At 42.4% G+C, this 25,492-nt stretch overlaps 1 protein-coding gene and 1 non-coding gene across 3 annotated transcripts in view; one reads left to right on the forward strand and one right to left on the reverse strand.

Annotated features, from left to right (window-relative positions):
• The window catches only part of SHROOM3 (shroom family member 3), a 253,208-nt gene that overhangs the window by 196,807 nt on the left and 30,909 nt on the right, over positions 1–25,492 (reverse strand). The window lies entirely within an intron of this gene.
• On the forward strand, positions 24,346–24,475 carry LOC124237716 (small nucleolar RNA SNORA3/SNORA45 family). Its single transcript, XR_006888099.1, has one exon. It is a non-coding gene; the product is annotated as a small nucleolar RNA SNORA3/SNORA45 family (small nucleolar RNA).

Here is a 25,492-nt window from a genome sequence, read left to right on the forward strand (position 1 = left end):
TCAAGGAGTCTGAACAGACATTTTTCCAAAGAAGATATACTGCTGGAAACAGGCACATGAAAAGATGCTCAACATCACTAATCATTAGCGAAATGCAAATCAAAACTACAATGAGATATCATCTCACATCGGTCAGAAGGGCTATTACTAGAAAAAAAAAAACAAGAAATAAGTGTTGGAGAGGTGTGGAGAAAAGGGAACCCTCATACACTGCTGGTGGGAATACAAACTGATACAGCCACTGTGGAAAACAGTACGGAGATTCCTCAAAAAGTTAAGAATAGAACTACCATACAATCCAGCTATCCCACTGCTGGGTATTTATCCAAAGAACATGAAAACACTAATTTGAAAAGATATATGTACCCCTATTTTCGTTGCAGCATTTATTCACAATAACCAAGGCTTGGAAACAACCTAAGTGTGCATCAACAGATGAATAGATAAAGAAGATGTGGTATATGTATACAATAGAATACTACTCAGGGGCTGGCCCGATGGTGCAGCAGTTAAGTTCGCGTGCTCCACTTTGGCGGCCCAGGGTTCTCTGGTTTGGGTCCTGGGCAAAGACATATCTACTGCTTATCATGCCATGCTGTGGCAGGCATTCCACATATAAAATAGAAGAAGATTGGCACAGATGTTAGCTCAGGGCCAATCTTGCTCAGTGGGAAAAAAAAAAAAAAAGGAGGAGGATTGGTAGCGGATGTTAGCTCAGAGCTAATCTTCCTCAAAAAAAAAAAAAAGGAGGGGCCGGCCCCGTGGCCAAGTGGTTGAGTTCGTGCACTCCACTTCAGCAGCCCAGTGTTTTGCTGGTTCAGATCCTGGGCATGGACATGGTACCGCTCATCAATCCCACATGCCACAACTAGAAGGACCCACAACTAAAAACATACAACTGTGTACCAGGGGCGCTTTGGGGGGGTGGGAATAAAAGGGAAAAATAAGATCTTTTTTAAAAAAACAGAATACTACTCAGCCATAAAAAAAAGATTAAATCTTGCCATTTGTGACAACATGGATGGACTTTGAGGGTATTATGCTAAGCAAAATAAATCAGACAGGGCAAGCCAAATGCTATATGATTTCACTCACGTGTGGAAGATAAAAAACAACAACAAACAAACATGTAGATACAGAGATTAGATTGGTGGTTAAAAGAGGGGAAGAAGGGAGAGGAGAGGGCAAAATGGGGAAAAGGGCACATGTGTACAGTGACGATGGCAATTAGACTTTGGGTGGTGAATACAATGGTAGTCTACACAGAAATCAAAATGTAATGGTGTACACCTGAAATTTATATAATGTTATAAACCAATGTTGCCATAATAAAAAACTTTTACAAAAGGGTTAGGGCCTGGCCCCGTGGCCAAGTGGTTAAAGTTCTGTGCGCTCCACTTCCGCAGCCCAGGTTTGCAGGTTTGGATTCTGGGTGCAGACATACTCCCCTCACCAGCCATGCTGTGGTGGTGTCCCAGATAAAAAGGAGAGGAAGTTTGGCAACAGATGTTAGCTTAGGGAAAATCTCCCTCAGCAGAAAAAAAAAAAATAGATAGAGGAGTCAGACCCCCTAGTAAGAGGAAGTCACTTATTCTCTGTAGGCTGCAGACTCCTCATCTATGAAGTCAGGGATAATCATTGCACCCACCTCACAGAGCCACAGCCAGGGTTACTGAGATAAGCCATGTGGATGGGTAAACACAGTTCCTGCTTGTGGTAAGATTTCAAAAGTGGTAGCTATTGTTTTCATAAATCCTATATCATGAAGCTATTTCCATTCATAAACTATTCTATATAACATCTTGGTATGAATGTAACGTGGTGTGTTTAGACATCCTCTATTGATGGTCATTTCCTCCTGCCTTTCTCCCCTTTTCCTCCTACCAACCTTCCCTCCCAACCTTCTGTAAAGTCACTTTTCCCTAAATAGACTGGGCTGCTCTGACCTCAAGGCCTTTGCCCAGCTGCTCAGGTTTTCCCTCTACCTGGATGGCTCCCCTCAACCTGAAGGAGCCTTAAGTCGCCTATAAAGACTGCAATGCACCATTGTGGTTAAGAGCTGGTTCCCTGGAACCAGACTACAAGGCTCTGTCACTTACTAGCCGTGTGACCTTGAGCAGGTTATTCAACTTTGTTGTGCCTCAGTTTCCTCTCCTGTAAGATAATACTACTTACCACAGAGATTGTTGTGAGGATTAAGTGAGTGCATCCTTTACTGAAGAAGCAAGTAAAGAGTTTAAACAATGCCTGGCACATAGTAGGCATTCAATGAAAGTTAGCTCTAATTACTACCCATCCTTTGAGGCCAATTTCAAATCCTGTCTCCTCAAAACTTTCTAGCCTCTCATCAATAGCCACCCCATCCCCTCGTACCTGCAATCTGTCCTTAAGATGTAATCCCTCTTTAGCCTATTTTCAGAGAGTCAAATGAATAAAATAAGACATAAACTGTGAAGAGACATCTAAGCAGTTTATTATTTTTATACTACTTCAACATGCCACTTGTCGTCATCACACCCTGTCTTTTGGCAGAAATATTTATGTGCCCACATTCCCTGACCACAGTCCCACCCTGTCCCCAGCTTGGGCTGTGAGCTCTTTGAAGACAGGAACCATGACTCCATCTTTACTTACCCCAGAAAGCCTTCCCAGAGCTTTGCACATAGGACCTCCTCAGAAAATACGGGTTCACAAGTCAACAAGTATTTACCAAGCATCTGCTTGCGCCAGGTATGGAGCTAAAAGCTGGCGCTACAAAGATGAACACCACAGAGATGGTCCTGCTCGAACTGCGGTGTGTGAAGGTGAAGCCTCTTTGTGTTACTCGCCCACATTTTCAATAGGATGAGAATGAAACGAGACCTAGGAAATGATCAACTTCTTATGAAAAAAAGGAAGTCAAGAAAGCTCACTTGTGTAGTTTATATCATGTCCTTCTTGTGACTGATTTAACGTGAAAGCAAACATCATGAGGCAGAATGTCATAGAAGGAGTGTCCTTGTTGTTCACTGGTCTCATAAACTATTTCTATAACCCTTTGAATTTACAAAGTTTCTCATCATCTCTTCAATTTGCACAGAACATTTTTAGGTTAAAAATACTTACTTTTAAAAAGTCAATTAGTATAATTATTTATAAAATTGAAAAAAGTGGGCAGCAGGATGATTTTTGGAATCAGTATTTATTTATCAAACACTAGTTGGGCACCTATTATATATTTTGATTCTCAGATCTCTCCATACTCTCTCTTAGTAATTCATGCTGTCTTGGAGTTTTAATTATTACCAAAGGTGACTTTTAGATCTTTTCTCTGACACGGATCTTTTGCATAAAGCCCTTATCCTATACTTTCAGGGTTTTTTCCTCTTCCTCCTTTGTTCCTCCAAATACCCCTCCTTCATCATGAAACTTCTCTTTATCGACCCAGACAGAATCGCTCTCTTCCTCTCTAAATGATCTCTACCTCTCTAAGAAAAGACACATCACTCCCTTTGTTGAGGGTATTGCTGCTCATGTCCCAGCCCGTCTTCTAGCTTTTTAACTCCTTGAGATCAGAAACTTAGTGAACACACTCACTCCTTCATTTATCCACAAATACCTTTTGAGCATCTCCCATGTGTCAGGTACTGTTCCGGGCCTGGGGAAATGTCAACGAAGGAAACAAACTGTATTCTCTCCAGAGTTTACATTCTAGCGTATATTTTAAATATCTCATATCTATGTATTAAAAAACACACACATTCACTGAGGTAGGTCAGAGAGGCCACAGTGATAAAAACAAGGCTGGATTCTTTCTATTCTTAGGGGGCTGAAATTCACCCATATAAAGAACTCTCCCTGGGAGGTCCGGCAATTTCTAGGGAATCAAGGGAACCCTGGGAGGTTAACTTGGTCCTAGGATTCATCCAGGGGGTCTACTTGGAAAGGCAGAGTCCCAATAGCCCCAAGTGAGGCCTTGAATTGAGTGAGTTGGGCACAAAGTGTAGACCCGTCGTCTAACTCATTTCAGCTAACTGGAGTAAGGGCTGCTTCATCAGTGTGTGGATTGCTTTGGCCCTCATGTTCCCTTCCTCCTCCTTTGCTGCTGCTGGTCCTTTCACAGTCTTTCTATTTGGTAGCATCAACGTCAGTGGATATTCTATTTGCTGGCCACTCAAGTAATAAACTTGGCTGCCAAGAAAGTTGAAGCTATTAGCTAAAACAAGGCTGGGAATTACTTTAATCCATATGGTTGTCTCCATTGGTTATCACAAATGATAAACTGCAATACTGAGGTGCTTTTGCTTTTGCACTGGTAACAACATAATTGATTTCAAGGTCCTGAGGCTAACTAAATGCATATATCTTAAGTTTATGTCAATTATTCATTCAGTTTATCTAAAATCATTATTATGACTTTTAAGAAAATATTTACAAAAGATTTAACAATAATTTCCTTGAACTATTCATCAAAGGAGATTACACTTCTTCTAACCCCAAGCCCTGCTGATACTGTCTGTCAACAAGACTCAGTGAAAAACGAAGCTTATTATTTTAAACCTTTGGACCAATACCTGAGTGGCTAAAGGGGTCACTGGCATTGTTTGTCCAACTTCACCTGCATGGAATTTACTTATTCCAAGAATGTGATTGTCAACAGGTTAAATGACTTCAGATAATACACCATAATACAGATAGTACAGATAATAAAACTGGGTGGGAAATCCCTAAGCCAGGGACTAGAGAGAAGGTGAGTATACATCTGGAAAATTAACATCCTTCTTCCCTTCTCAAATCCGAAATGTATCCACATGTATGGGATTAAATTGATTTTGCCTTGATGACCATGTGAGGGGTTGGTTTTTGAATCATTTATAGCATTTTACATTGCTGTAAATTCAGCACCTAACATAGTGCCTGCACCTAATAGGCGATTCATAAACATTTGTTGAACAAATCTGGGGACGCTGACTTTGAAGAAATAAATACAGTGCTGGGCGATCCATGTGCTATGACAGAAATGCATTCAAGATATAAATATAGGCACAAAGCCGGGAATCGTGTGTGCCCATGTCAGCAGCTGGAGATGGCATATGGAGGGGCCCGTCGCCTGCCCTCTCCCTTAACCCCTCTGGCTCAACCTAAATGAGGAAGCGTGAAGCTGCCATTTGGGCATTGGTCCTGTGCTCTCTTCTCCAGGGTTTGTGCCCTCCAAGCTCAAATGCTTTGACTCTCTGCCTCCCCAGCTCTGTTCTCCGTCTTATGTCATCATAGCAGCGTTACTGTGAGCATAAGCATGCCATTGGCTGCAACCTAGTGACCCTGTTACAATCGCAATTAGATCAGGTCACACCCCTCTGCATGACCCTCCTCATCACACTCAGAGTAGAAACCAGAGTCCTCCCTCTGCCACAAGGCCCCTGCTGGATTTGGCCCCCTTACCTCTACCTCGTCCTGCTCCCCTCTTGCTTGCTCAACACTAGCCCTGAGCCTCCCCATGGCATGTGGAGTATGCCAGGCCCACTCCCCCCTTAGTCCTGGTACCAGCTGTCCCCTCAGCCTGGAACACTTTTCCCTTGGCTAACCATTTGCCTTTCTCACTCACCTCCTCCAAGTCTTGACACAAATTTAGCTTCTGGAGGGGGCCTTCCTGATCTCCCTCTAAAATTTCAACCTCCCCTAATACTACTTATCTTCCTTCCTCCCTTTATTTTATCTTTAGTGCTGAAATCATGATCAAACTCGCTATGGTTTTTACTTACATATCTTGTTTGTCATCTGTCTCCCCACTAGACCATCAGTGCCCAGAGGGCAGGGATTTGGGTCCTTGTTCACTGCTCTATCCCCACTACCCGGAAGAGTGTGGGGCACATAGAAGTGCTCAACATTTATTGGATGAATGAGCGGATCCTCATCATCATTGCTGCCAGTTGAGTGCCTTTTCAGTTCCAATAACTTTAGCGCATCATCTTAAAAGTCACAAAGACTGCATTAGCCCTGAGCTAACATCTGCTGCCAATCCACCTCTTTTTGCTGAGGAAGACTAGCTCTGAGCTAACATCCGTGCCCATCTTCCTCTACTTTATACGTGGGACGCCTGCCACAGCGTGGCTTGCCAAGTGGTGCCACGTCCGCACCCAGGATCTGAACCGGCGAACCCTGGGGCGCTGAAGTAGAGCGTGCGAACCTAACTGCTGCGCCACTGGGCCAGCCCCATATCATCTCCTTTCTATATAAATGCAAACACTAAGGCTCAGAGGAGTCAAACAACCTGCTCAAAGTTGCAGAGTCAGTGAAACAACAGAGCTGGGACTGGAATTCAAGACTCTGACTTCAGAGCCCCCACTCTCCAGCCTGCCGCCTCTGAGAGTCCCCCAGATCTTTTTCCACAGACTACCACTTCACTTGTCTGCCTAATCCTTCAAGTGCCCAAGAAACCTGACACCCAGTAATTCTGTGTTCTGGCCCTTCTCTTTCAGAGATCCTAAGAAGACTGAAGCTATTATGTGAGCTCATAGGTCAACAGAATTCACAGCTTACACATGAGAAAAAGAGTTGGCATGCACTGCCACCGGGGCAGGGAGATGGCCTTGCCACAGAGAACATCAAATGACTTTCATTTATGTGCAATTCTATTTGGAGTTTTAATTAAAATTGAACTCATCCTGTAGAAGTCTACCACAATTGAATTTCACCTGCATTCTAATGTCTAAACTCTTGGATGATTTTTTTTCCTTTCCTGACTACTTTCATTCCTGGATGATGACAAGGTAGGAGCAGGGGAGGAAGGCATAATTCGATGATTCGCAGTTGATGCAGCATGACGTGCAATTTGTTAGCTGTTTTGTGCAGTTGGTGATTTGGGGAGAAATAGGTTCTCCGTTAGTGCAAAAATTCTATTTACAGCAATAAGCAAAAGACAGAAAGATAGAAAGATAAGTAGATAAAGAAATATATTAAGAATCTCTCAAACAAAGCTTTTGAGTCACTGGGGATTATCATTACTCACAACCTGCTGGGTATTCTTGATTTTAAGCTGTATGTAAAGTGGGGAAATAAAGCAAAATAAATACAAGTTTCCCCCAGGAACTATATCTGGCTCTCAGGTCCTATGAAATTAATAAACGTTTTTTTGAACCCAGGACTAACTGCTGGACTTTACACAAAACAGAGAAATATCCCCAAGAGTTGCACTGAGTGACATGAGGGTACAAACGTGAGGCCTCTGTTCTCCACACTTGTTTCCCATCTAACTCCCAATCATTAGGTTTACGCGGTTGAAAATTCCTTTTTGGGGGAGTGTATTGTAGTAGAAAAAAGGGCACTGGGTAAGGAGTCGGGAATCCTGTGCTCCAGCCCTGACTCTGGCCCTTTTCAGGCCCCAGATGAGTCTCTCATCTATAAAATATGGGTAATACTGTTTGCTGTGCATTATGATGAGACAGGGCCGTAGAAACAGAAATGGGTGTTTCTCACACTTAAAATAACCTACAGGGAAAATTCCATAGTTTTATTTTAAATTGAAATACATATACAACAGTTACTATTAAAAATTATATAATCACTTTCATTAATTTCTAAATAGGAGGTATATTATTTCTTTTCAAAAGTTCGTAATCTGGATGGAAAGCCCAAGAAAGGAGGTGGAGACAGTGTGGCATTTAAAGACAGGAGCACTCGATTCAGACCAACGTGGGTGTCAATCTCATGTAGATTACTGGGTGATCTTTGGCAAAATATGCATCATCTCTGAGCATCCATTTCTTTAGCCTAAATACAGGATCAAGAAGACTCACCACGCAGAGCTAGTGTGAGATTACATGCACTAACACCTAGAAGTTTCCTTACCCAGAACAAGAGCTCCATAAATGTGTGTTTCATGAATTGTGGGGTTTTGTGGTTTTATTTAATAAGTTTAATACTTTTCTGACTGTTTCCACCAGAAGAATATATGTGTTAGTGACTGCAGAGACAAAGGAAAGAAATTTGCTGGGAGAAGGAGAAAGGTTATTTCCTTAAAGTCAAAGAACAGGAGGTAACTTGATTTATGAGTGAAATAGGAGACAGTGTCGCCTTCGGAGGGAAGTTTCTATTTCAGAGAGAGGTCCCAGGGCAGGAAGTTACCAGTGACACCCTATGGACCACCCAAATGAGCTGCAGCCCCAGAAAACCAAGACATGCCCACAGTCCTTGATTTACTGCTCCCTGAGAGGAAGGAACTGATCCCTAGGCTAGGATAAAAGTCAGGCTTCACTGAAACCACCTCAGTCATTCAGCTTTCCTCACTGCCTGAAGAAAATTCACAGACCCCGTCTCCCCCAAGGTGGTTGACACCAAAAAAACAAGTTTGGGGGTAATTAAAAAGTTGAGTAGTCTGTATTTATTTCCACTTGTTTATATAGACCCTGCCTCATCTTACAAAAGATTCGAGGCAGCTCCTTGTGAATACAAAAGAACAAAGGAAATAGTTGAGGGAATCTGAGCAAAAAGGAAAAAAGTCATAAAGTAAAAGCCAAGGATAAGATTAAGTGCAAGAAATGCACTCTATGCATGGGGATTCCCATTATCTGAGTGTTCATTATCCAGATCTCCACAGTTACAAGGTTTCATAGAGACGCAGAGTCCTCATAGTTCAAAAATATTCACTAGTGCAGAGACCAGCTTTGAAATAAGGCCCCACTCAAACAGTCTGACACCAGCCTCTATCTCCTGCCAGTGCCTCCATGTCTTTGTCAGTCTGCTTGGTTGTGGGGTTGCAAACAACCAATGCGACAAGCAAATAAAACGCAAATCGATTGCATAATCTGCATGTCTTTCAAAAGAGGCAGGCTGTAAAACGCAAATCAACTGCATAGCTAATTTGAATATCTTTCAAAAGAGGCAAACTGTAAAAGATAAAACATTGAGCTATCTTAAAATTTTGTGAGAGAATTAGGACCAAAAAGTCAACATAATTAATTCTTCATTCTGAGGATTTAGCACACGGTTGTAATTGTAACTTAAAATTTTTTTTAAGTAAGGTCGAATAACCTTATTTTCACAGCTGTTTGTTTTGTTTTCCAATGACGTAATGTAAAATCATATTTTGGGCCCTGTTTTAAAGTAAATTCCCTTTAGGCAGACTTTTTCTAGTACAATTGTTTGCAGGTAATAAGAACTGCCTGGACTGTAGCACAGTACAGTTTTGGCTCTCAGCTTCCTGGTGGCAAAAGCAAAAAGGAAGCATGCTTAGTTAGAAAAGTGATAGGGACATAATATAAAAACAGGAAATCATTGTGGAGCGTTGGGGGGTAGCTGAAATCTACTATTAGCGAAGACTGAAGACTCTTAGTGGCTAGAAAGAGGTCGAAGAGGGTAGAGACCGTTCTTTCTAAACTGCTTTGTGTTTGGCTTAACAGCGTCACCTGCTAAATGCCTAATGAACACAATGGTGGTCCTTAACGCTGTTCAACAGCTATTCCTGGCTCTCTACCTTGGCTGCAGAGGAAATGCTCCACTTTCTCTGAGTCCTGGGTTGGGACCCTTGCAGTTGAGTGGAGCCATGTAACTATTTCTGGTCAATTGTTTTGAGCAGAAGAAACAAGTGTCACCTCCAGGCAGAGACCCTCCAGAGTTTCCTTTCCCTTTGGCATGGTGACTGGCAAGGTTAGAGATGGAGACTGCTCTGGCAACTTGAATAACTAAAATGCGCTGCCACCCTGATGACCCACCATGAGTATGCAGAATGAGCAAGAAATAAACCTATGGTTTAAGCCACTGAGATCTGGGGGCTGTTTGCTACTGCAGCATAATCTAGTCTCTTCTAACTGATACAAATATCATCCTGCCAGTGATAGAATATAAAAAATAAAATAAGTGAGTTGTGCAAAGGCATATTGCATATGCTGCTCAGATCCTACAATAAAGATCGCAACTGGCAATGATGACATTCTATATAATTTAGGCAAAGACAAGCCCAGGAACAAGCCTGGATCTCTGATGTGTACTCCAGCCTATTTTTCTCCCTTCATTTTGTATCACGTGACTCTTGCCCAAATATATGTGGCCACGAGAATCTCTACTTCTTATATATGTAGTGAATAATTTTAATGTAGATTAAGCTTTAGAAATGGGACTATTCCTATTGAGCTGGGATGGACTGAAAGGTTATTATCGACAAGTGGATGGACAACTCTGGGAAAAGTTTATTAATCATAAAAGGGAAAGCAGAAGTAGAGATAAGAAAAAAAAGGGTCTGTTTTGGAGAAACTACAGCTAACAAAAGTAAGAACGGCTGCAAAGAATGGACACTAGAAAAAGTATGCAACCCTGAAAGCAAAAGAATGGGGAACCAGACACGTGAAGAGAGGGAACACTGATTACAAGAGACGAGGGCCTGGGCAGGGAAATTCTGAGGACTGAATCCAGGAGCAGACCTCAGGCTAGGAATTGAAAAAGTAAGGTCAGAGTTCACTATTTTAGAATTGAAGGGTGAAGCTGGAACTAGAACCCTAGGCAGGAGGGTGTCCTGAGTAGCCAAGGGAGGTGAGCAGAGTGAGTTTTGGCTGGGCCCAGGGGAGGTGCTCTCATGTGGATTAGGCTTAGGGAAGGAAGCCAACCCTGGAGAAATACAAGGTTCCAGGCTTTTAAAGAGTCTTATTATTTACACATCCTTAGATTCATTTAAGTAAAGAGATTCTGGGAGGTTTCTTCACATACCTCAGTGAGGTCCTTTTTGCACTATATGCAGCTAGTTGTTGCGGAACCATTTAGGATGGCCTGAGGCATTGCAACAACTTCCTGGCTGGTCTTCCTGCAGTGGTCTAGTCCCTGTCCCACTCTGGCCTCATATTGGTCCTCCACAGGCCGCCAGAGAGGCCTAACTCTAGCAAGTCTGACTATAGCACTTCCAGATGCAAAACCCTTCTATGGCTTCACATTTTTCATGGGATGGTCCAAATTTCTGAGCTTGGCAGCTAAGCTTTTTGCTTTCTGGTCCCTGCCTGCCACTCCTGCCTCATTTGCCCCGACTCTCTCCCCTTCATCCATATTGAATCTGTGCGAAGCTTTTGGGTAAGCCACATTCTCATATGCTTCCAGAACTTTCCACACGTGGCTGCCTCCTTTCCAACCCTCAGCCCCCCGCGATCTTCAAACTCATCTTTTGAGACTTAGTTCAGTGATCACCTTCTCTAGGGAGCCATCCCTGAACCTCTGAGACTGGTCACATGCCTTTCCTATGCTTTCCCATGTACTCTGTCACAACATCACCTGCCTGAGAGGTAGCTCTCTGTTTACTTGACTGTGTCCCCTACGACACTGTTACCTTCTTGAAGGACCAGACACGACTTACTTGTTTGGGTATCTTCTGCACCTAACGTGGTGGCTGAGTCCTAGCAGATGTTCAATATGTGTTTGAAGAATGTATTTATTCATGGCAGTATAGTATATTATGTACAATACACATATATGCATAGAGCATCTATTAGAACATACATATATAGAGAATGCACATAGAAACCATTTTATAAATAAAAGAAAAAGAACTTCTTTTTATTAACCCATCAATGGAGAGCTTGGATCTTTAGAAAATAAATAAAATCTACGAATTACGTATGTATTTCACGTATTTCATAAGTGTATAGATAAGTCTACTTCTTATTACCAATCAAATAGGAATAGGAATCATAGGACAATAGTTAAGTATGTACACATGCACATACACATAAAATACACACTTTATCTCATTTTAGCTAACAATTTTCAACTCTTCATCAAATTTATATAAAAGTTACTGATGTACAAAATGGATCAGGCTTTAGTTTCATCTGCTCTTCTTTTCCCTACTCCTGGTGTGGGAGTAATTCTAGTGATCAAAAACTAAAACCAGGGGCAGGAAGAAGAAAGATGACAAATCTCTAGATGTTTTGAATGTTTGGTCATCCACGCCTAAAAAACACCTGACCTGGGGGATCTCCAGCACTTAGTAAAGACAGCCCAGTTCCATTGTTCGAAGATGCGTTTCATATGAGCCTAAAGTTCCACCCAAATATTCTGCTGCTTCCTAAGGAAAAGTCCACTTGAGTCAGAGAGCAGTATGAGACTCATCTTAACCCCATGAACTCTCTGTGTCCCAAAGTTTTCCAAAGTTTCCCCTATGTTTTTTAATTTATAATATTGAGAAAGTTTTGGCTTGCAACAAACAATTGTAATGGGACAAGGATGGCTATTCTTAGTGCTATCTCAGAAGGACTGACTTCTTTGTCTCTGCAAAAGAACTCTCAGGGATGGCCGAGCTGGAAGGAAACTGGTAATAAAATTCACGCAGGCTCCCCTCCTGTACAAGATAACAATAGTGTTCTATTGGTCACCATTGTGAACAAGCAACATTTTCAAGTTACATGACACTCCGGAGGCCAAAAAGATACCTGAGCAGTAACTGATGAAAGGATTTCTTCGCTCTGGAGTTTTGAACAATGATTTGCTTATTTATCTTTCTATCAGAGCCATATAGTGGTTAAGCTGTGGAACCAGACTGCCCAGGTTCAAATCCTGCCCCCGCACTTAGAAGCTATGTGACCTTCAACAAGTTATTTGACCTCTCTGTGCCTGTTTCTATTTCTGTGAGATAAAGGTAATAATACCCTTCATAGGATTGTTGTGAGGAATAAGTAAGTTAATGCATGTAAAGTGCTTAGAAAAATGCTGTTTAGAAAATACCCAGTAAATGTTCGTTACTCTCAGTAGCTTAAGTTCTCTTTCATAAATTAGGAATCCTAATACCTCTTTTACATACCTCACTGGTTATTTTAAAAGTTAAGATTAGATAATTTTATAAAACACTTTGAGAAGCATAGCATAGTACACTGAAATGAACTATTAGGGTGACTCTATGCCAATGTGGACGTCGCCTTGACAATTTCAACCGTTCCTGGAAGATGCCTGATTAGAAGCCAGATGCTGGAGCTGCTGGAAGCTGGAAATAAAACTGTAGAAGCAACATCAACATAAGGCAAAGGAGGGAAAGACAGAGGGAGGGAAAAGAACATCTCTGGTCGTGCCTACTATCTATTAGGGGCTTGACAGGCATAATGTCATTTAATTCTCGCCAACACTTATGAGGTGGGTATTTTGTCAACAACAAAACTAAGACTTAGAAGATCATGTAAGTTGCCCAAGGTCACAAAGTTGTAAATAGCAGAGCCAAACCCAAACCCAGATCTGTCCAAAGCCGAAGCCCATCACCCATTCTCCCTCCCAACCTTAAAGCAGGCAGCAGCCACCCTTCCAAAGAACAAAGCCATTCACTGTGTTAGAGGAACCAAACGACAGTGATGGCCAATAATGACAGTGATCAAGGAAAGGTTACAACTCTCAGGATAGCCCTCCACCCTACTAGTAGGCAATAGGTTCTGGGGAAACTCATTGAAAAGACATTATTATCCAGCAGCTGGGACTCTCCAGCAATCCTGAGTCAGCTCTGTTATGCTTGGCGGCATTGATAGGCATGGCCAAATGAGTAGATAATGGTGCCAGAAAAAGAATAAACATGTGTTGCACAAAAGAATAAATGAATGAAGAAAAAGTACAGTAGGTCCTTAACACTTAAGAACATTTTAAGTTCTTCACAAATACCCAAATTCCAGAACATTCTCTCTAACCCCACCCCAGCTTTGAACTGCCTGTTATCAGATTCCCACTTGCTATGATGCTCCCGAGTTGTAGTTATCTGTGAACCTCAGGCCACTCCTCCCCGAAGATTTTTGCCCCCTGGCTCACTGTGAGACCTCTCACCAACATTACTCCTGCCACCATGCTTATGACGCCCATAACTCATAGATGATCCTCTGGTACTTACTCGGGCCTCTGTTTTCCTTGAGTCCCTCCTCCAAGCCCTCTTTGCTACTCGTTTTCATGGTCAGACTCTAGCTCTTGTCATTACCAATATGCAAACCCTCCATAATCTCGATTTCAAGCATCTACTCTCTATCTCCTCCTATCTTTTTTTGGTAACAGCTTTATTGAGAAATAATTCACATGTCACAAAATTCACCCTTTTAAAGTATATAATTAAATGGTTTTTAGCGTATTCACAGAGTTGTACAACCATCACCATAATCACCTTTAGAATATTTTAATTACTTCTCCCCCCCATAAACATCGTATCTGTTAGCCTATACTACTCCTATATCTAGGAGTGGAACTGCTGGTTCATATGGTAATTCAATGTTTAACATTTTGAGGAATTGTCAGACTGTTTTCCAAAAATCACTGCACCAGTTTATAATCTCACCAGCTATGAATGAGGGTTCCAATTTCTCTACATCCTCAACAGTTGTTATTATCTGTCATCCTGGTGGGTATGAAGCAATATCTCATTGTGGTTTTGATTTGCATTTCCTCCCCTCTCTTTTCGGTTCATTTGCTCTAATTCTCTGACTCCAACAATTTTTTGATCCCATAAAGACATAGCTTTCATTGGTCCTAAGGGTCTTCCATTGCTTCTAACCCATTTCATGTGCTCACTTCCTTCCTTACCTATTTTAATGTCCATGGACTATCATTATGATCAGTTATTTGAATAAACTCTCAGCTCTTTTGCTCTTCTCTCCCTTCTTCATGCTCAATTGGCAAAACTCCAGTTTTGGTTAAATCCAGCTCCCCATCTACTCCACATTTTTATCTGCCCAGATGAAACTGGCTGGTCTCAGTTTGCGTCCATGACCTTCAACCTCAAGTCAGCCCTTAGTGCTACCTGGCAATTCTAAATCCATTCACTTAGCAATCTCAAATCTGTTCTTCCACTGCCCTGGTCAATTTCATAGCTTTGTCACTCTCCTAAAACCTCCAGTCCTTCATCACTATCCTCACATTGTCTTTACTTCCAATTTCACCAAGAAAACAGATGCAATCAGAAGACAACTCCTCCAACTTGTACCACCACATGGACCTCTCTACCTCTATCTGTATATACTTTGTCATCCTTTCTGTGAAGGGGTGGACCAGCTACATTCCTCTCTACAGCTGCGTCATCCGTTTGTGCACTAGATTCCATCCTTTATCACTTACTCAAGGACACTACTCCACAATTGTCTCCTCTCAGCCATTATCACATTTTCCTACTCTATTGGATTATTCTCATCACCAAAAAGCATTCTATTACTTCTCCCATCTGAAGAAAAAAACAGGGGCTGGCCCGGTGGTGCAGCAGTTAAGTTTGTACGTTCTGCTTCAGCAGCCCGGGGTTCGCTGGTTCGGATCCCAGGTGCAGACATGGCACTGCTTGGCAAGCCATGCTGTGGCAAGTGTCCCACGTATAAAGTAGAGGAAGATGGGCATGGATGTTAGCTCAGGGCTGGTCTTCCTCAGCAATACAAGGAGGATTGGCAGCAGATGTTAGCTCAGGGCTAATCTTCCAAAAAAAACAAAAAACAAAAAAACCCCCTAGCAAACCTTTCAATCCTACATCCTCATCCAGCTATATCCCCTTTTCTTTCCATAGCCTATATTTTATCTGAACTCCAGGCTCATATATTCAATTGCCTTCTGTTGGGTGTTTATTTGGCATCTTAAATTTCACAAGGCTGAAATTAAGCTCCTGGCGTACCCCTGAACCTGCTCTATTATGGCAAATAGCATCACTGTTTTCCAATTTCTCAGACCAAAAACCTTAAAAAAGTCTCTCTCACATTACACATTGACTCTATCAGCAAAGCCTAAATCGCTATCTTCAAAATATGTTCACAGTCTGACCACCACTTCTCACCACCCACACTGCGACCGCTCTGCTCTGACCTGCCGCCATCTCCCGCCTGGATGTTCAGTGGGATCCTAACTGATGTTCCTGTTTCTGCCCATGTGTCCCCTCTAATCACTCCACATCCCTACCCTATAGTGATTTTCCTTCTTTTTGTGTTTTTTCCAGCTTTATTGAGGTATTATTGACATATAACGTGTAACTTCAAAGCGTACAACGTGATGATTTGATACACATCCCATAATGTATTTTCAGCACAGCAGCCAGAGTGATCTCTTTAAAACTAGGTCAAACACGTTACTCCTCAGCTTAGAACCTTCTAATGGCTTCCCAACCCACTTAGAGCAAAAGCTCAAGTCCTCATACTGGCCTTCAAGGCCATACACAAGAACACAATCTGGCTCTCTATATCTCCTTGGTCTTTTCTCCTGTCACTCTCCCTTGGGGTCACTCTACTTCAGCCACCCTGGCCTCCCTGAGATTCCTTGAACTGTCCAGAACACATCTATGGCATAGTCTTTGCACCAGATGGTCCCTTTGTTTGGAATGCCTTCCCCCAGGTAGCCTCATGGCTCACTCGCTCTTCTCCTTCAGGTCTCCTGCATTATTCATAAGTTTAGCAACGGCTGTTTCCAATCAGATACATAGAATAGTCACAGAAAATTGCTGGGCAAGTAGGAATAAGAAAGAGAAGAGAAAATAAAAGGGATATTTAAACTTTGAGTGTTTTTCATTAGGTCAGGGTCGGGTTGCTTTATTATTTGGTTTAATCCTCATAACCTCTGGGATGAGAAGGATTATATCCATTTTACAGTTGAGATAACAGAGGCACCAATAGATAAAGGCATAATCTCTAATAAATGGTGGAGCTAGGTGTCGAAATAAAAAATCTAACCTCAAGACCTATCCTTGGTCCACAACATCACAGTTTTCCAGCTTCCTATTTAGTTGAGAGCGAGCTTGGAACGGATGCCTATTACAACGTCCAAATATTTGCAAAAGTAATCAATATGGCTTATCTTTATAAGTTCTTCACCTTGACTCTACCCTTAAATGAAACTTCTGTATGCTCAACGGACGGTTAATTAGATTCCAGAGATTCCTGGCAATCTTTCAACTCATCATCTGGGATCATTTTTGCATGATAAAAATTCCATCAAGTGGCCCACTGCACACAAATGCTTGTCAGCAAATGTACTCCTTCCCATGCTAGTAAGGAGGTATAAACAGAAGGTCCTGCCAGTGAAGGAAATGAAAGGAAAGTAATTTGTTAATGGCTTTACTCAACAGTGCCATTTTCCAAAATGCCATGCTGGGTGGCCCAAATATTTAGAAATCCAAGCTCCACAGATCTTCTTTTAGGATGAGTTGTAACCCTGGGCCTTGTGTGGATGCCTGAGAAAGCTCGGGTGTCTGGCTCCCCTGTTATTATGCAGCTGTAAGCCACCCCCACATCCATTATCTTTCAATTATCAGCCGGGCATTTCTGCCTCCCCCTCTGGCCTATTCTTCTCCCCTGACCCCTGACTCATGTATTTGCTTTTCCCTGTCTGGAATCCTTGCCCAGACTAACTTCAGTCACTCAAAAACTCTGTGCTGTAAGGAGGGAGATGGACATGGGGGAACAGTGACAATCAAGGGACTCATATACAATTGTTTGCAGCATGCTTCCTGGCCAGCCTCTGCCCACTTATTTTATGGTGATGAGTTATTCATTAAATGACCATGAACCATCAGTGAGGAGCTGGTTTCCATTGTAGGTTGGTTTTCTGTAAACATTAAATCAACTCAATAAAATGGCTAATTGAAAATGCCTTACCAAATCTGGTTTCTACTTCCTCCAGTTGAAGTTTGGGGATGAAATGGTGGTCAGAATATTACGGAGCAGTCCCCTAAGTTTTATTAATTGCCATTAGTACAACTATAATTTCCAGCAGGAGATGTTTCCCAGGTGCTAAATAGTCTAAAGTGAATCAATTTAATCCAAATAACAATCCTGAGAAGTCAGTTAGTATTGTACCCATTTTATAAAGGGGGAATGTGAAGAAACTTGTCCAGAGTCTAATATTAAATATGGAGGAGGAGCTGTAATTCAGACTCAGTTTAACTCCAAAGTCCATTAGGCAACATGCCTCCCAATGGCTGGTAACATCCAACGGAAATGACAATTTTTTTCTGCATGTATTGGCTTGTAAAAAATCGAGTATACAGAGCACCTGTTGTGTGCTGGGCTGGAAGATACCAAAACATAAGCTAATGGACTCTACTCCCTTGTAATCTAGTCAAAAATGAAAGGCCCATGAAAAAATAAGATAACTAGCAATGCAAGGTAGCACATCCCAAGTGTCAAATATGAATTAGAAGTGGGAAGTGCTGTGTGCGTGTTCAGACCAGAAAGTAACCACCAAGGCCATTCAGCACTAGGATGGTCTTTCGGAGGAAGGCGTATTGGTCTGGACCTGGAAAGCTCTTAGGCCACTTACTATAAGGGCTCTTGAACTACATAAAACTTCAGCCAGAGAAGAAATCGTTTCCAAGGTCCCCAAGGGGGAAATTGAAACAAGGACAGTGGAGCATGTGTCAAATTAACAGCCAATTTCTTCTTTTAGAAAAATGCTGACGGGTCATGGGCTGTGTGCGCATGGCACAGACTTTACAACAACTATCTTAATGTCTGGACATTATTCGTTATTTATCTAAAATTCAAATTTAACTTGATGTCCAGTATTTTTATTTGCTAAATCTGGCAACGCCACTCTCACCACCACATCCCATTGAAGCCTGCCTTCTTTGAATGTTTTTTATTGACTTTACAAAGAAGAACCATTAGGAAGAGGAAGGAGACAGTTCAGCTTTGAGGCTGGGATCCTGATTTGGTCATTGCAGCCAGAGGTGAGTTCATGGGGGGAAACCTCACATGAATCAAACTCATAAGAGACTGACACATATATCCAAACCAATCAGACTCGTGGGCTTCCAAACCACCATGCTTTTGCTCAGTGCCTGGAATGCCCTTCTTCCCATCCCTCATCATTTGCTTGGTAAACCCATTCATTCATGTATTTATTTAGTTGATTCATTCACTGAGTCAGCCAATATCTGTTGAGCACCTCCTGTGTGCCAGGTACTGTATTAGGAGCTGAACACCTATAATTGCCTCACTGTTCAAGCAATATTAATCATGATAATAGCTAATATTTGTTAGGGCTTGCTGTGAGCAAGGCACTGTATTAAACGCTTTATATCTATTAAGTCATTTAATCTTCACATAACACAATGATGTAGTTATAATTATTATTCACATTTGACCAATAAGGACATTGAGACATAATGAGATTTTAAAAACAAACTAACAAACAAAAAAAATTCCACTTGTTTCTGGTCATACAGCTAATAAATGTTGGAAGCAGGATATGAATCTAGCAGTTTCCAGAGCCTGTACGGCAACTTAACTCTGCTGCCCTCCGGACTCTCCCCTCCCCTAGGTTAGTCATTTCTCCCTCCAGGCTCATGTACCACTGTGAACTTAGTAAACTTCACTAATAAATTTGTTGCAGTGCCTCACAGAGTCTTTGCTGACGTGTCTGTCTCCTCAATCAGACTGTTAAGCTCCTCCAGGGCAGGAACAACACCTTATCCATTTTTGCATCCTCAGTGCCTAGCACAGTTTGTGGCATAAAATAAGTGTTCAATACATACTACTGGGGTAGTTTCTCGCCAGTAAGGGAAGCTAGAACAGTGCATGTGTCCGTCAAAGTCGATTCAGGAAAACAGAAATTACTCTAAGTATTTAAAACACAGTGGGAATGTAACAGAAGGAATTGGTTATATAGATAGTGGATGAGCTCCCAAGCCACAGCAGGCAGCTATTATCACCCCCACCGCCTCGGGGGGCTGGAGTCAGCCTGGTGGAGGATGGCAGGCAGGATCTAATGTCCTGGAGAAAACAAAACCACTGTCACAGACACTGTCTGAGATCAAGAGACCGGAGAAATACCTGGCTCTGTGTTCCTCCCACCCTCTAATCATCCATCTCCCACTGGCCAAATACTACCAGAAGCCAGCTGACTAGAAAGACTGGCTTTAAGGACAGGACAGTGGGCAGAGCACCCACCAGAGATTGCGCTTGTCTTGTGCCCATCATGAGAAACCATGGGCTAACGATGATGACCAACCTGCAGTGGTGCACAAGTGCTTGCCCTTTCATGTTCCATCATTGTCTAGGCTCCATGAAGGTATCACTCTTTTGCTAACTTATCATGTCTTCAGATAAGTCTAAATTCAATCTGATTGGCCTACATCTTTCTTTGTGTATCAACTGGCAATGACAGCAATCAACACTATTGAGCATCTGCTCTACTTCAGACATTCTGCTCAGACCTGAGGATATAGAGCTCAAAAAGTGAGAGGCCCTGTATGGCCAGGAATTCTCCATCAAGCAGAAACAGACAAGTAAACAGACCATTTATCTGCCATGTGGTAAGTGCTATGACCACAATAAGCAGAAATGTTGGAACTTGGGAACTCCAATGAGGTCAAACCCACCCCCAATAGCTTGGAAATACAGGAAATAAGATTGTTTTATAAGTTTAATCTGTAAAATAAATGCACAATGGGTCAGAATAGAGATAAGCAAAGACAAATGAAAGAGTTGGAATAACCCCTAAGGCTCCACCCAGTTCTAATATCCTGGGACTCTGTGCTCTATACACGCACCAGAAGGCCATGCACTGCACAGGTCTTTCCACGCATAATCTCTGTTATTGGACCCCTGGGTCTCTGAATTTCATTCCATGGACACCTGAACCTTGTAAATAATAATTTTACAGGTGGAGAATGATGCAAGATTTTCTTTGTCCTGCCCAGGGTTGTAGAACTAAATAGTTGCAGAGCAGACATGGGAAACCTAGTCTCCAGATTCTCATCTCTGCTCTAAGACGTTATCCCAGATCCAGAGATGTGTTCTGCTGTTGTGAAAAATAAAACTTGGCTAAAGTAAGACTCTCTTAATTTCCACTTAGTTGACAGCTTCCCAGATTGTGTGCAAATTCCTTTAAAAAAAATTAGGTGCACGTAATAATGTTATTATTTTTCACTTCCAAACAGCTGATTGGGTTGTGGTTTTATATACTTATGACTTTGTTTTTTAAATACAAAACCTTTGCAGGGTGTGTTGCTTCTAAACATTCTGCACAAGTTGTGAGCTCGTTCCTGGCTTTTCCACAACAGTGTTCTCTTCTAAGTTGATGCCCAGACACTCTTCACCTGTCTTCCACCCACAGTCACCTATCTGCTAAGCTACCAGAGTAGCCAGCCCCTTGGAGACAAATGGAAACAGGCTTTAGAATGATGAGAACAATGGTTTCTGACTTTAGTGACCCTACTGAAGTCTTGCCACTTCTCTGACCCTAATATATATGTTCCTACAGTAAGTGCAGAATAGTGAGGTAAATTACTATAAGGTGTTCCTAAGTAAAATGAAACAAAACAATAGCTCATCAAGACCTGCTATATGAGGAAACATAATCATGGCCCTGATTCTTCCTACATATTGGAAGTGAACTGCAGCAGGCTCTCAAATTTGAGGAAATTATTTTATTCCCAGTGGAAGAGGCGACTCAAGTATTTATACTTTCCAGCTACTTATTGTAAAACAAGGAAGCCTTTAAGAGCAAATTGGCAGAGAGAGCTGAGGTTGGTTCCAAGGGCACCATCACTGACCTTCCTGGAAAGGAATTATTTGTTTGATGGCCTTGCTCATGGCTTTCAGGATTCTCTTTGTGCAATGAAGTGGGAGGCAATTACCTTTTAGGCGTTTTCCAAATGCTGGCTAAATTGGATGGCTGGCCAAAGACTGTGTGGACAGGGCACATTGTTATTTGGTAATCGCTTATTAAGCACTGTTCTGAACATTTTGGGGGGATCCGCATTTAATTCTTAAACTAACCCCATGAGGAAAATAAGTTATGATTGATAGATGCGCAATCTCAGACTATAGTGATGTTTCCAATATTTTTCTCATCATAGCACCTCTTTGAGGGCTGAGAGGACCAATCTCTGGGCACATACATACACCACTCACAGTGCATTGGAGGAAAAGCTCAAGTTGGATAGGGTTAAGTATCTTGCCAGGGTTAGGAAAGCAGCCAAGCTGAGATTTAGCTCCAAGGCCGTGACTACAAAAACTGTGCTCTTGACCTCTGCTTTATACTGCAGTGTGCCACCAACCTATTCGTGTGGTGGTGTAAAATTCTCACAAACATATTTCTCTTCATTTGAAGACTGATGTAGCTGAGTCCCTGTATGATGCTGGTGTTGGGACGTAGGCCAAACCCTCAGTTTATTACGTTATCCTATTGGACTGTTCTTTCTTTCTTTTTTTTTTTTAAAGATTGGCACCTGAACTAATAATTGTTGCCAATCTTCTTTTATTTTCTTTCTGCTTTTTCTCCCCAAATTCCCCCAGTACATAGTTGTATATTTTAGTTGTGGGTCCTTCTAGTTGTGGCATGTGGGATGTCGCCTCAGCATGGCCTGGTGAGCAGTGACATGTCTGTGCCCAGGATTGGAACCAGCAAAACCCTGGGCCACCAAAGCAGAGCGCGAGAACTTGACCACTCAGCCACGGGCCTGGCCCCTGGATTGCACTTTCAATTTTCAGTGCTTTTATGGTCACCATCTGACTAATGTTTTAATGGACATCCTGTCATCTCATTGGCTACATTGTAAAATGATTCTAGTACATGAACACTCTGAGTGGGAGGGTGTGGGAGGTTAAAATAGCAAAGCCAAGCAAACAGCCCAGCTATTACTACACTAGAAAGATCAGAAGTCACTGTCCAGGCTAATTTAATGCACCCCAGGGCAATCTGGGAAAGTGAGTACATTCCGTTTTATACATTTGAGTCTGCTGAGAAGCTGGTTAGGAGGATATTCCTCCAAAGATCAGCCAGTCAGGATCCAGCATCCCATGTGTGACCATTCCTGTCCACAGGATGCAGACACAAAACGTGAGCAGGGCTTCTCGTCTGAGTGTTACATGTCTATCTGGTCTTCTCTGCTCCATGGTCAGTTTATTAGAAGCTTGTATGAGTGAGAGTCAAAGATCTCATGGGCTCTGTCCCTTTACTGGGAGATAAAACCTCTCCCTGGGTTTTCTTCCTCCAAGTTATATTTTTTATCTTGCGAGTGTTTATTGCATGCTCACCTAGAATGTTAGATTCAATATCTACTGAAAAATATCTAAAGATAACAGAACTATACACAGTTTTTAATCCTAAGGAAATTCCCACCCATTTCAGTGGTATTTACTCTAAGTTAAACATTGAAGGAACCAAGCAGTGTGTATCTCTTAGCAAGAGCCTGGAGGATGTCAAGCTGTGGCTGTGAGCCGCAGCTGCTCGAAGCCTTGTCCTAGGAGCCTAGAACTTGCAGGTGTCTCTTCAGGAAGCAGACTCCCCACAGAAAAAGGGAAATGGACATGAATTTGCAACACCACACACTGAAAGTATTCAACCAGACTTTACCCAGTGTTTATCCAACACTTTGTTAATCTGTGCTCATAAAACTAACCCATTCCTGAAACAGCAGAAACAGGCATCATTTACTCCTAAATGCCTTCCCATTTGCCTTGCAAGCAATGGCTTTTTCAGACAAGACCATTTTTTTCAGTGTTAAAAATGAGAATCTCTGAAGAAAAAAAGTGAGTATCAGATCTCTATAGATCACCACTCACCTCAAGAGAATTGGACCAGGGGCCCCAGCAAAGGAGAAATTGTGCCAAATGTGTTTCCAGGGACAAAATCAATAAGAAATATAGCTTGAGTATGCCATACTCTTCAATTAGTGAGAAAGATCTATTATATTGCTAAAGCTGAGAAAACACTTCCAAATCACGTAACTGTGGTCAGTGCCCAGACCTAAAGCAAAACTACTAAGTAGTAGGGTTTATACCACAACCCAGAGATTCAAAGAAGGAAAACACATAAACCCCCCTCCCTCCAACTAGACTGACGTGATTTTTTTAACAAATCTTTGCTGGGCTGGAAGAAAAGCAAGAAAGAAAACAAGAGAGTAAGTTATTGGTCTGTATCGCTGATGGAAACTCCAAACCCTGGGGGTTGGGATGATAGAATCTCTCAGAAGGATCTGAAGATCTCAGAGCAGGACTTGTGCCTCCACTCCCCATCGAGAGTCCCAAGGAAATATTCTCACAGAGAGCCCTGTGCAACATGCGGGGCCCTAGTGGAGTAGAGACGGCTGCAGGACAGATAGAGCCGGAGAGACCATCTGAGACACATCCACCATCTCCACCTCCATGTTTCCTGCAGCATCAGAGCAGCAGATGTCTTCCCATGGCTTCCCTCACACTCTTCCCCCATGAGACCGGGCAAGAGTTTGGCTGAGAGAAAGCCAATGGACCGGGAATGCCCTTATGGTGTGTGGGCCTGGAAGCCAAAGGGCAAGGACACAATGGTGGATGGCAGTGAGGACAGATGCCAAAAGCCAAAGCCAGCTCAGAAGAGGAACAGAGATCATCCTTAGTGAGAAGGTTTAAAAGAAAAAAAAGGAGTGGGAGGAGAAGCAGAATGTTGAATTGACTAAGAATTTACTCAAGAAGGACTCAGTTTCCTGAAACTAGAGTCACAAGCTGACATAGCTCTGGTCCTGATGTGCTGGAGTCTTTGGAGAGAATCTGCTGCTCTTGATTCACCAGTGAGGGCAATCAGTGCCCCCAGTAGTGCCCAGATCAGAGCATGTCTTGCTGGCTCTGAAAAGGAGTGGCCAGACAAGCGTCTTTCCTCATACCCATCAGGGAGTTGGTACGTGCCAGGGTGTATTATCAACCCTTTTCTCTGTTCTTCTAGGGCTACTAGAAAGTTCTAGGGAAGGCAAAGCCCCCAAAGCAGACTGTCCTGGTGAAGGCCAAATTCTTCAGCAGAAGAGCTGAGGAGAAGATCGAGGCTGTGTGTCCTGGTGGTTTGACATCACCTGGAGGGAGGTTTATTAAATGCTAACCAGTGCTTTTCAAAAAACAAACAAAAAAAAAAAGACTGGATTTTAAACCAGAAGTAATTAAATTTATCTTGAATTAGAAAGATTTCTTTTTCTATTAGCAAATAGAAATTGGAGCTCATGAGTTAATTTAATTCAACTACAGAAAAATAAAATTACTTCTTAGCTCACTTGACATTTGCAATGGTAAAAATTTACTCCCTCAACACATTTTAGTATAAATTCGCTGCTTCTGTTTCAATTTTATCTCATATTTCAGAATGAGAGGCTTGCTGCCCTCTTAAAGGAGTTTTAATCCTCAGTGCAGGAATTAGAAGGCACTTTTTAGGAGCCGTACCGGTGGGCGCTGTGGTTGTCGCCCTGGTATCCGCTCCACCCTTTCTCCACTGTGAAGCAGCCACGGGGACCATGTCTCCATCTCTGGGGTGAGCCCACCTCCACTGCTACTGGAACTGGTTCCTGGGCCAGAGGGCTCGGTCCTGGGCCATCAGCCAGCACTCAACACAGGCCTCCTCTTTCTGGAGATGAACACTGAAACACGGAGCCAGCCCTAGCTTGAAACTGACAGCACAGAAGGTAAAGAAAAGATGTCTGGTGAGTTACTCAATCAAATCAACACCAAAACCACCGCTTCTGAACTTTCCAGGCTGAGTCAATCAGTCTCTTTTATGATTTAACCCAGTTTGAGTTGGGCTTTGTGTTACCTGCAACCAAAAAACCCTGAAATGTTGCAGTTGGAGAAGGGACTTTCTCACCTCCTAA

This window comes from Equus quagga, chromosome 3 (assembly GCF_021613505.1).
Source record: "Equus quagga isolate Etosha38 chromosome 3, UCLA_HA_Equagga_1.0, whole genome shotgun sequence".
NCBI classification, from domain to species: domain Eukaryota; kingdom Metazoa; phylum Chordata; class Mammalia; order Perissodactyla; family Equidae; genus Equus; species Equus quagga.